Source organism: Scomber scombrus, chromosome 4, assembly GCF_963691925.1.
Source record: "Scomber scombrus chromosome 4, fScoSco1.1, whole genome shotgun sequence".
NCBI classification, from domain to species: Eukaryota; Metazoa; Chordata; class Actinopteri; order Scombriformes; family Scombridae; genus Scomber; species Scomber scombrus.
This window is the reverse complement of record NC_084973.1, coordinates 32,694,960-32,707,679: the sequence shown is the minus strand read 5'-3', so window position 1 is coordinate 32,707,679 and position 12,720 is coordinate 32,694,960. Positions and strand designations below refer to the sequence as shown.

At 37.6% G+C, this 12,720-nt stretch overlaps 1 protein-coding gene across 1 annotated transcript in view; it reads left to right on the top strand.

The window, feature by feature from the left end:
- LOC133979436 (uncharacterized) overlaps positions 1-12,720 on the top strand; it is a 1,726,912-nt gene that overhangs the window by 1,397,687 nt on the left and 316,505 nt on the right. The window lies entirely within an intron of this gene.

The following is a 12,720-nucleotide window of genomic DNA, read 5'->3' as shown; positions in this document are numbered from 1 at the left end:
ATGTGTTACTTTGTGTAAAAGAATTAGCCTGGTTTATCCTATTTAATAATTGAATGCCATATTACACTTTTGTTTCATATTAAGGCTATCAAATGACAAAACAACTAATTAATTGTACAATTTTCTTACTTCTAATAATGAAGCTGTATAAAAACAGACCTCAGGCTTGTAGCCTATGTTAAACTAAGTGTCAGCTCATAGCCCACCACGGTAATGATAGAGAAACAAGCAGCGCTCGGAAGTCAGAGAGATTTTAACTCCCCAAAGTTTTGGTTAAATGTGGAGCTATATATAGCCTCCCACTAACTACAGTAGCATGTCAATAGTGATATCAATGGATGTTTTAGGTTTTCCACATTCATTCAACACTATGGTCTCCTATCTACCTTGATTTTTTTCATATTAGCTTAACAGCAAGATTTAACACCTTAATTTTAACAGCACTAAACAGCATGATATTTTTCATCATATTATACAAACACTAGCTGACTATGTCGTTGCCTAAGAGAGGGGTCAATGTCAACCTGAATAAATGTAGTCTACTGTTTTGTGTCCCTGCCACTTACCAGTACCTCTGCTGTCTGTTCCTCATCATGTCCAACCTGTGGATGCTCATCAGGTTAAACTTCTACCTGGTCCTCAACATTTTGGCAGTTACATTGCAGCCAAAAAGCTCTGTGAGCTTTTTACATATTGATGCATCAGTCAAAGGCTTTATTTTCTTTTAACTTTTCCCATCCACCTTCCTCCTTATGTTTTGTTTCTACTTGCCATTTCTACAGCAACCAATGATTCACTCTTCTTTGTTAGTCTATTTTTTTTTTACAGTTGGCAAACAAATTATCGTATTAGCAACACAACCAAATTAAGAAGCACGTTCATCATTTTGAGAACACACATTTTCGAGTACTAATTAAATAAATTAAACATAGCACAAAAAGTAAGGAAATGTGTGTTTGGTAGAGTATTTCTTTGTTGTAACAATGCTTCTTGGCAATAAATCTTATCCTGTTGGAAAGCCTGTTTATTTCCCTTTTAAATTGAGCCACATTTATAAGGAACATGTATTTGTGGGATGAGCAGCAGAGCTGAGTATCTGGGTTGCGCCCATGAAGAATTTGGCAAATATTCTCCTCCAATGCCAAACAGCTTATTTTACTGTAGCTATTGACTCTTGTTTTGAGCTGCTGGTACAACCAGGCGCTGCCAATCAGGTGCCTAATTTGCAGCGCCTGGTTGCCAACCCAGATACTCAGCTCTACTGCTCATCCCACAAATGCATGTTCCTTATAAAGAGTAAAGTGAGCAGGTCAGTTGGTGTCTGCTCTTTTGTTGACCACTATTTTTCTTTGTTCACTGTGATTACTTTGATTACGAGTTTGTGCACTAAGACATGGATTGATCATATTTTCGAAATCTCAGTGAATTCTTTTGTTAAGCACGTCAGACAATTAGGCCCAACGTCAGTCCCTGAGCAACTACTTTGTTCCTTGAAGTCGCTACAACAGCCATCACACTTGATAGATTCATATTATTATTTACTATTAGAGAGAATTGAATTAATTCATTTGTGTCTTTGTTTTTCTTTACAGTCAAAGATGTGCAAAAACTGAAGCGCAGAAACAGCTTTGAATTTCTGCCACCTCACAGTGAGTCAAACTGATCTGAGTTAGAATTGACCATGATTATGATAATGTTGCAAATATGTTGTGTACCGAGATGATGTTTGTGTGTGTGTGTGTTTACGCCACCACTGCAACAGATGGATGTGTAGTACTTGATCTGGCTCTATCACACTTTCATTATCACATTAACTCTGTTTATCTTCCATTTACTTTGTATTATGAATGATGAACGGAGGGTTGCATAATTTCATTACCGAATATGAGACTGTTCTGTGTAACTGCCATATTTATATTCTTTAATTCACTGTGAATATGATAACCTGAAAACTGAATTAATTTGCAAGTTGATGATGACAGGTAACGGCTAACTAAGCTTCCTCTCTGATGTGAGTTTATCTTCTTGAATCAAAGGTACAGTTAGTTGACTTTCCCCCCTTTTTTCAGTGTCTGAGCTGAGGGTTGTTCTGCTTGGGAACAGCTGGTCTGAGAAGAGTTCAGTTGGGAACTTCATACTGGGAAAGACTGTGTTCAGTGAAGAACCTAAATGCTGTCAGAGAATCAGTAGACCACTGGAAGGGGAGAAGAAATTAGTTGTCATCAACACTCCAGATCTGATGTTTTCCAGCATGTCTTCTGGAAAAGATTGTGCGCAACAATCAGCTCCTGGACCTCATGTGTTCCTGCTGGTTCTAAAGCCTGAAGACTTCACTGAGGAACACAAACAGAGACTCTGCACAGTTCTTGAAAAGTACAGTGATCAATCATTTGATCAGTCACTGATACTGATATCAACACCCAGAGAGGAGAGTTCAGGTTTCTCAGAAAACTACATGAACTATCCACCCTTAAAAGAGATGATCACAAAGTGCAGATACAGATACTTGAAGCAGAAGAACCTTGAACTTCCAGAGCTGTTAACACGTTTGGGGCAAATTGCCAAAGAAAACAATGGAGAACACGTGAGCTATGAAATGTTTGAAGACACAACAGCTACTTTACCAGGTGATCATCAGACCCAGAAGAAAAGACCAACTCCTATCTCAGAGGCCGTTAAAGCTGCTGGTAAGTGCTGGAACAATCCTGACAATGTGATGAAAACATAAATCCTCCTCCTTGATTAAATTAGACGATTACCGTAAAAACCGCAGTCTATTTTAGGGGGTGTTGTGTTGGGAAAAATGCTTTTCTATTAAAGACTGGTTTATATGAATGCATATGTGTTCATTCATGAACCAAAACGTTTTCAATCTACTTTTATATAAACACAATTAAAATACACATATTACACCTGGAACAGTGTCGGGTTAATGGTTAATGGTCCAGTAATGATTTGTTTAACTGAACTGGACCAGTATATTAACTCAGACTGGGTTCGGAATAGGCTATGAATTTCAATTAAACCTTTTAAAAGGCTTTAAAACTTTACATTGGACATTTTGATGCAGTGTGTAGATGTTCACTCAAGTCCCAAAAACTCTTCATCAGAGCTGTCCCTGTGCGCAAATATTTTGCCTGAGTCGCTGTCTCCGGACTCTGTGTCAGGCCCAGAGTCAAACAAAGCATCATCCTCTGTTCCATCGAATGAAAAAACACCCAATGTTATGAATCGTTTATTCTTCAAATCTGTGCTCATACTGTGTGTCTCTGCCACAGCTCAATAAAAGCTGCTCATCTGTGCACTTTTACACATTGCGTTTCAACATCTGCTGTTGTCTCGAACTAGTGTCTGAAATATTTCTGATCAACACACTTAATCAGCACCTGCCTAGTTGTATTCTTAAGTTTTCTGTACAGCAATCTATTGCACCGTGCACGCAATTTAGTACCCACTATTTGGGATCTTAGTAAATCAGGCCCATAGGAAGAGGTTAACAAATATATTGAGTTATAACAAAAACAAATATTACCAGAAAAAACTACATATGGGAGAGTATTTGTGACGAAGTCGATGCTGTTAGTAAAACCACAAATATTCCACTCCAAAATTATAAACACAGGTGGAAAAACTCCTGTGTGTATTCTGTCATTGTGCCTCCATCTCCTCGTCTCCATAGTAACAGCCGGTTAATACCTGCCCTTCAAAGGTATTATTTATAGATGCAGTTAGTGTCAGAAATATTTCCTTCAGGTTTGGTAAATCACAATGCGTGTGCTAAATAACATATTAGCATTTTCTCCTCCCTGTATTTTGCACACTGAGGTTAAAACGCCTCATATTATATTCATTACGGTAAACTACTAATATTACATTCATTACGGTAAACTACTGATATTACATTCATTATGGTAAACTACTAATATTACATTCATTACGGTAAACTACTAATATTACATTCATTACGGTAAACTACTGATATTACATTGATTATGGTAAACTACTAATATTACATTCATTACGGTAAACTACTAATATTACATTCATTACGGTAAACTACTAATATTACATTCATTACGGTAAACTACTGAATAAACAGCGCGTACTATCTTGCACAGTTGTAAGACGCAAACCTCAGTGCGCTGCGTTAGTAGATCAGCTTGCACATTTTTTTTTGTTTACACACGTTTTTACACACGCAGACCTTTAGTAGATCAGGCCCATAGAGAGTCAAACATCCACAGTCCAGACAATTCACATGGGTAAAGGTGAACAATAACAGGATGAGCGCGGCTAGATGAGACAGGATCTGTTTCCAAGAGCCTCAGTTCCGTATTAGTGCAAAGTAGTATAAGTCCACTTAGCTTTTCTGATCACCACTTTGTCTTTACAGACTTGATCATTTCGTCAGGTGAGTTAAGTCCTACTGGTTTTTTAACATTAAACTCCGAAGACACTCACTGACCAAAGACCACTGCAACCATTTGACATCACTACCCAGAATGCATTGTGATGCGAACAACAATGGCAACCTACGAGTGAAAGGATTTTTCCCAATTTTATGAAAAATTAAGGAACCAAGAATTTTTTTATATCATATTTATATAGTTGATGACAATGTTACTGGAATAAGGTCTACAAGTCTTAATAGTTAGAGTTCCTTTTAAACACAATGCACTTATTCAATTTTAGTTCCTGTTTGCATAATGAAAGTTGACAGTGTTGTCTAATTTGGATGAGGTATTTAGATTATGTAGAATGTTGTGCTGAGACAAATAAAAATATGTAGCCTTTGATAAATAACATGATCGAGTACTGTAGGTTGCTGTAAAGGAGAACAGTGATGCAATACAGTGAACCCCTCGTTTATCGCGGGGGTTACGTTCCAAAAAGAACCCGCGATAGGCGAAATCCGTGAAGTAGAAACTTTTATTTTTTTTTACAGTTATTATACAATGATCGTATCCAGCGTGATGTTTTTTTTCTGCAGTCATTAATCCACAAAGCTAATGCAGACTCCATCCTTACCACGGTCTTGTTGCGGACAGTTGCAACCCTTTTTGCATCCTTATTAAAACTTATTGCTGCTGTCGTCCTTATGTTATTTTCCTCCTTCTTTATGGAACGAACGGAAGATTCATTAATTCCGTAATGGCGACCTACAGCCGTATAGCTTCTACCTTCCTTTAGCATGTCCAGAAGTTTAACTTTTTCTGCGATAGTTAGCATCTTCCTCTGCCTTTTGGGCCCGACCGCAAGTGCCTTTGTCGGTGCAGAACGTTTTGTCGACGTTATGGGTTTTAGAGAAACTTGAAATTGCAAGAGAATTAGCAAACTTCAATTTGGCAAGCGGTTTTACGTACGTGTACATATTCAACCATAACGTTATTGACAAACAGGTAGAGAAGACGCGGAGAGACTGTTTAGCCAATCAGAATGCAGAACACAATGCATGATGCAAATCCGTGAAGCAGCGAGACCGTGAAAAGTGAACCGCGTTATAGCGACGGTTCACTGTATTTGCTTGGTAAGGTGAACAAAGTATAGTAATGAAAAGTTTAAATTTTTAACTTTAGAATCTACACCACTCCTTTTAAATATTCCCCCGATCGACATGATACTGATCCTCAGGACTGACATCTCATAGACTTTCTTCTATGTGTTTTTATATGTTTTAGTTTTATCTATTCATATTTATATTTTTTTGAAGTGGCTTTACTGTCTATCTTTCATCGTCTTTTGTCTACTCTCTACTATGTTTTTGTCTGTCTTTTGTCTTTTCTTTGTAACTGTAACTTAATTTTGTCTTGATTTTGTATTTTTCAGCTTTCTGTTGTTATATTGGTTTCTGCATATCCTGTTGTTTCTTTTTTTGTCAAACCTTTGTAAACTCTGATTTTAAAGGTTCTACATAAATAAGCTTATCATTTTTACTATTAGTAATGATATAACTATCAACATTTGAGGTAACTCTTGATAACTCTCTTATTGTTTCACAGGTGATGATGAGAAACAGAGCTCAGAGTGTCTCAGGATTGTTCTGATAGGGAAGACTGGCAGTGGAAAGAGCTCTACAGGAAACATCATTCTGAGTATAAAGGAGTTTGAAGCCAAATCAAGTCAAACATCAGTCACCAAACAGTGTCAGAAAGCACAGAGTGAAGTGGACGGTCGTCGTGTCGTTGTGGTCGACACTCCTGGTCTGTTTGACTCCACCTCGTCCCATGAAGAGGTGAAAGAGGAGATGGTGAAATGCATCAGTCTTCTGGCTCCAGGACCACATGTCTTCCTGTTGGTGTTACAGATTGGTCGACTCACAGACGAAGAGAAGGAGACATTAAAACTCATCAAGGAAGTCTTCGGGAAGAATTCAGAAAAGTTCACCATCATTCTTTTCACAAGAGGAGATGACCTGGAGCATCATTCAAAGTCTGTTGAAGAATACATTAAAAAAGGATGTGATGATTCCTTTAAGAAGCTGATTGATGACTGTGGAGGAAGATACCATGTGTTTAATAACTGTGATGAACAAAACCACACACAAGTCAGTGAGCTGATAAACAAGATTGACTCCATGGTGAAGAAAAATGGTGGCAACTGCTTCACCAATGAGATGCTGCAAGAAGCAGAGACAGCAATAAAGAAGGAAATGGAGAAGATCTTGAAGGAGAACAAAGAGATGAAGAAAGAGAGAGAGGAGTTTGAAAGAAAACATGAAGAAGAAATGAAGGCAATGGAAAGACGAATGGCAGAACAAAGAGCAGAACTTGAACAGGAGACACAACAGAGAGCTAAAGAACTCAAGGAGAAGGAGAAAAACATCAACAAGCAGCTTGAACAGACAAAGAAAGAACAGGAAGAGAGAGAAGAAGAAGACAAGAAAAGGAGAGAACAGGAAGAAATTCAGCGACAGGAGTGGAAGAAGAAACTTAAAGCTCTGGAGAAAAAAATTAAATCAGAATCAAAAGAAAAAGAAAACATTGATAAAAAGCTGATGGAGAGCAGAGAAGAGATGAAAAAAGAACGAGAGGACTGGGAGAAGAAACAAAAAGAAATGTGGAAGAAACGAAATCAAGAAGAAATCAAGGAGCAGAAAAAAATAAAAAAGCTCCAAAAAGAATATGATCAGGAAAGAGAAAAATATGAACACAAAAGAAAAGAAGAAGATCGAGTCAGAAAAGAAAAAGAGGAACAAGAGAGAAAAGAATTAGAAGACAACTATAAGAAAAAAATTAAGGAAATGACGACAAAGTATGAAGAGGAGGCCAGAAAACAAGCTGAAGAGTTCAATGAATTCAGACAGAAATACATGAAGAACTCTGAAGCTCTGATAGAAAAACATGGTGAGGAACTCAAAGATCTGAAGCTACGACATGAGAAAGAATTGGAACAAACTGAGGAGATGAACAGCAAACAGTACAAACTGTTACGAGATCTCTCAAAACAGAAAGAAAAAGAACTAAAAGAAGAACTGAAGGGCAAAGAGAAAGAGTTGAAAGAGGAAAGGGAAAAAGTAATGAAGAACAAAGAAGAACAAATCAGGAAACTGGAGGCCTTGAAGGAAAAGCAGCAACAAGAAATAAATGATCTGAAGGAGAAATACAAAAAGAATTGTACCATCCTCTGATGATGAAACTGAACATCATGAATAACTCATTTTTGATCACACAAACAGAATCACACAGGTTTAATGACTGCTGTTGTTTCGTGACATGTATTAACTACAGAACAAAAATGAAATTTATCACATGTCCTTCCTCTTTATGCACATCTGCTTGGACACATTTTTGAAAACTGAAATCATTCAATATTGTGTGCTGCTGAGTTTAACATTCAGTAAGCCACCTCACATGTCAGAATGACACAGATTAAATTAAAAAAAACTTTTAAATATGCAGATCTTCAGCTACATAATAATAAAGAGAAAATAGCCAATTCTCATCTTAGGCTATCCTCATAAATATAAAGTATCTGCACTAATCATCCAGCAGTGGTGCAGACGTATGACACTTTAAAGACTGTGGATAACATGTAATTGTGTTGTCTAAAATTTAATTTACATTACATCTATTTAATGTACAAAAAAATTAGTATTTTTCAGTTGTTATTGTGGAGGCCTGAGGTCTAAAGGGTTAAGTCCAGCTTGTCATTTTTACACTCCTGGTCTGGTATTAGGTGCCATCAGGATACTGTGTTTTTGTATGTTGTATGTTCTCTGTTTCTCTTTCTCTACCATTCCTGTTCTCTCTGCAGGTCTCAGCAGGTTGGTTTTGACCTGTGAGTGTCTGTGTGATCACTCATTGGCTGATATAAATCTGAAGGCATCAATCAAAATCCATAGCTTTCTAACCCTATTACAGATAAATACATTTTAGAATGCAATAGTAGTGTCATATATAAATTGCTTTATTGATGAGGTATGAGGTGTTCAGGCTCCAGGAATTTGAAGCTAATGACCCTTTCTACCTCATCTCCGTTGATGCTCGATCCGTTGTGATGTTTCTTTTTATTTTTCCTGAAGTTGATGATCATCTCTTTTGTCTTCGTTGTGTTGAGGTGCAGGTTGTTGTTCCTGTAACAAATGGAGAATGTCTGGATCTCCTACCTGTACGCTGCCACGTTGTTGTAGATCATACTCAGAATGGTTGTGTCATCCGCAAATTTAATGATGGTGTTCGAGCTGTTGGTGGGAGTGCTGTCGTGGGTATATAGGGAGTAGAGGAGCGGACTGAGGACACAACTTTGGGGAACACTGGTGCTGAGGGTGATGGTGGAGGATGTGTGGTTTCCCAGCCTGACATGCTGCAGTCGCATGATGAGGAAATCTTTGATCCACAGACAGAGGTGGGTTCCCAGCTGTAGTGCATGCAGTTTGTTGATCAGCTTATCTGAGTTGATGGGATTGAAAGCCGATCTGAAATCAACAAACAGCATCCAAACATAGGTTTGGAAAACATTAGGTTTTCCAGGTGGGTGAGAACTGTGTAATGTTGGGCCTGTATATAAACTGGTGTTTTAGCATCCTTGATGTTCCTATCCAGGTCTGCTCTTGCTCTCCTGTAGGCTTCCCTGTGTCCTGATCTAAGTGCTGCATCCCTGGCTTTGAGAAGCACTCGCACACACACTGGCTTTTGGTTAATTTTGAGTTGCTTTTTTGAGAATAAATTGTCAGTGCAGAAGTTTATGTAGGATAACTCTGTTGTGGCGTGTGGCTCAATGTCCTTATGTACCACAGGGTTTCTTCAAAACAGTCCTAGTGATGAAGTTTCCTCATTCCAGATCTGGACTGTCTTGGTCTGAGGTTTAGTTTTGCTGATGAGAAGTTTGTAAGCTGGTGTGAGGAACAGGGAGAGGTGGTCAAATTATCCCAAATGTGGTGATGGAAAGGTTCTGTATGCTCCAGGAATATTTGTCCAGAACCTGGTCCAGTGTTCTGGTCTTACTGGTTTGAATGCACACATTTTTGTAGAACCTGGGTATATGAGTTGTGGCTCCCTGTACACTTTCACTCATATAGGAAACTTTATTGGTTGGTGCCTCTGGCTTGATCATTTTTATTGAGTTACTTTGAAAAAAAGTTTTTTTGTTTTCAGATGTAGAGATTAATTAGACCAAGTTGGGTTTTAAAAACATTTTTATTCATTTGTTCCCACACATTTAGGGGATCTCTGTGTTGTTTTAAATAATCAAAATTGTGCATTCTCCTATTCATTTACTATGATTCTGTATACTTTAATTTTACAATAAATTGAAGGAGGACAACTAATGCTGGACTGGAAGCTTATGTATGAAAGACCATCAAGGTCTAATTAATGAATAGACTGAAAAACTGTTCCAGTAGTAGTAATGAGACTTTAAATTAGATCTGAATTGATTCAAGTGATGATCATGGTGAATTTGGCTTATGGTGAATATAAAGATAGAGGTGAATATGACGTTTAGTTTGCAGTCATCTGTATTTGTGTTCTGTAATGATTCTTTGAGCAAGTCATTAAAAAGGACAGTGATTCTCAGAGATGCAAGAACATTAGAAAACAACTCAAAATATTATAGAAATAGAAAGTGTAAATGGAAAATAGATTTAACTGGTCCACTGGGTTTCAATCACCTTTGACCACATGAACAATGAGGAAATGACTGATGGTGACTTTTAATTATATTCTTCCTAATACTTTTGAGCATTTCTGAGCCTGTGCTGACTTACTGAACTACAAGTTAATGAAATTTACATTTTTACTTAAACATTTGTCCCATATTCATATTTTTTACATTTGAATCGTCAATTGATGAATTAACTTTTAGCATTACATTTTACATAGTGTATTTTCAGCTGGGTTATTGGTATATTTTGTGTGACATGTTTATTATGAACTTCAGTGAATCTTAAACAAGTGGGTTTTTTTACTGATTAAATTTCAATGATTAAATAAACAATAATTGTCAATAAATTGTCAATAATTGTGTCTTCAAGTGATCAGTGTCTTTTCTTTTCCAATTAAAACAGTAAAACATTATCCATGTAAGCATCTCAATTCAAATCCAGATGCCAGTTTAAGTTCACAACAAAGGTAATTTAGCTCTATAAAGTGAAAGCAGCAGTTCATGTAACATTCAGGACCAGAGGGTCACATACTCAAATACTGCTGAGTCAGACAAATAAACACACAACAGCATTATTGAGGTAAATTCTGTTCCTTGGAGTTCAGAAAAATGATTAAATGATAATAAATACTTTACACATGTGTCCACAGCACCATGGAGGGTGTTTGATAAAGGGCCTGTCTGCCAAAAACAAAAGCTTTACAGCACAGGCTGTTGTCTAGAAGACCAATGAAGAAAGATGAGATGACATCAGCTGCATGGAGAACCACAATGTTAAAGACCGTTTAAAACAAAATAAATGAACACAAAGTCCAACTTGTCTCTGAAGCGTTCAGTCACATGTTGTGGCCTTCCTCAGTGGAGGAAGTTGCTCAGTTGTCAAGGAGACACTTTTGTTGTTATCACATGACCAAGTATGGAACTTTATCTCCCATGATAACAGATGGTTGTATAACGGGATGATGGTAACCTCTGTCTCTGTAAAAATGGCCTGGTGTCAGATGTATATGTTTTAATTGATCTATGCGGCCAACCACAGACAAAGTCAATGGGCATATTATATACAGGTAGAAGGAAATATAAACTTATTTATTTGTCTCAGTTACCTTTTGAATCACAGTCAAACAGGAACACTTATGGCCAGGGTTCAGGGTTAAAAACTAAAATACGCTGAGAATTTGTTTAATATCCTCCTGCTAACAAACTGAAGGGTCTGTGTATAAAGTGCAAGCTGAAGCTGGAAACAAAGTCATCCACATACTCCACCAAGATTTCTTGCTGTCGTTGAATGCTTTGCTATTAGAAGAGACTGGAGTGAGACAGCCTGGTACAGAGCAAGAAGCTGCTCACATGCCAGAACAGCAACAAACACCAACAGTTTTACACAGTGTGAGGGAGGCCGAAGTATATCAGGAAGTAAATAATGTTCAAGATGAACAAAGAGAGGCAGAGGATGAGCCTGATCCGGAGCTGCCAAGTGAACAAACTGTAAGGATATCCTCATGTGTACCACGACCCAGAGGAATGTTCACTTACAACAGTTTAGGTCAGTGTTTGATTCCTGGAGTCAACCCTGTGTTCCAGTGTTTACCTTATCTCATGTCAAGTACTGGGATGCCAGGTCTAGTCTTCCCAAAAACTCTGTGCCAATGTCAGTAGTCTGGATTTACTAGACTGAGGACTGCAACTTGATTTATGATGGCCAAAACCCTTAACAAACTACATCTGTGACCATGAGTTAACAGTGTTGTTGTTGTTGTAGCTCCAGATGTGTATATGTGTAAAGTGCCTTGAGATAACTTTGTTGTGATTTGGCGCTATACAAATAAAGATTGATTGAGATTGATGTCAGAAGACATCTTTAAAAATAGAGAGTGTGGAGGGTGGCAAAAAGCCTTTATAAAAGTTAAAGAAACTGCCCCCTACCTAATTTTATTTTAAAAAAACCTAAATAACACGTTACTTTATAAATTAGTCCCTCAGATACTAAATTTGGTTTAAATTGTTGTAATTCCTTTTTGTGACAGTAGGTGTCACTGCGACACCAGTTCCAGCAAGGAACATCCAACTTAAGCCATGTGTAGGAGGAAGAATAAAATGGTGCTTGAGATGATCACACACAAAAACTTGTGTCTGTTCCTTACTGCTCCACAACCATCAAGGCTGTATCACATGCTCCTCGTTTTCAGATCTCAATGTTCTCTTATTCATCAGCACCACCAGTGCCTGGACTCCAGCCATGAATATCATGTGAACTGAAGTCTCTTCTGATTGAAATGAAATTACTTGTGTTGATATTTAACCTTATGGACTGGATTTTTTCACTGAAAAAGCAAATTTATTGCATCTTTCTGTGGAAAAAAGTTCTGGAGCTATCTGTTTAGGGAGGTTCGTAAGCTTATCAACCATAGCAAACAGAGTGCGAGTGTTGTTGATGTCCTTATTAATAATTTCAGAAAGGTGTCGCTGTCTAGTTTTGAGTAACTCATAGTTAAAATTACAAAGACTTTGTTTGTAGAGGTCAAGGTGAATTTGAAGTTTAGTTTTTCTCCATTTGCGCTCTGCTTTCCTGCATTCTGTTTTTAAAGCCTTTACCATCATAGTGTTCCTCCATGGTGT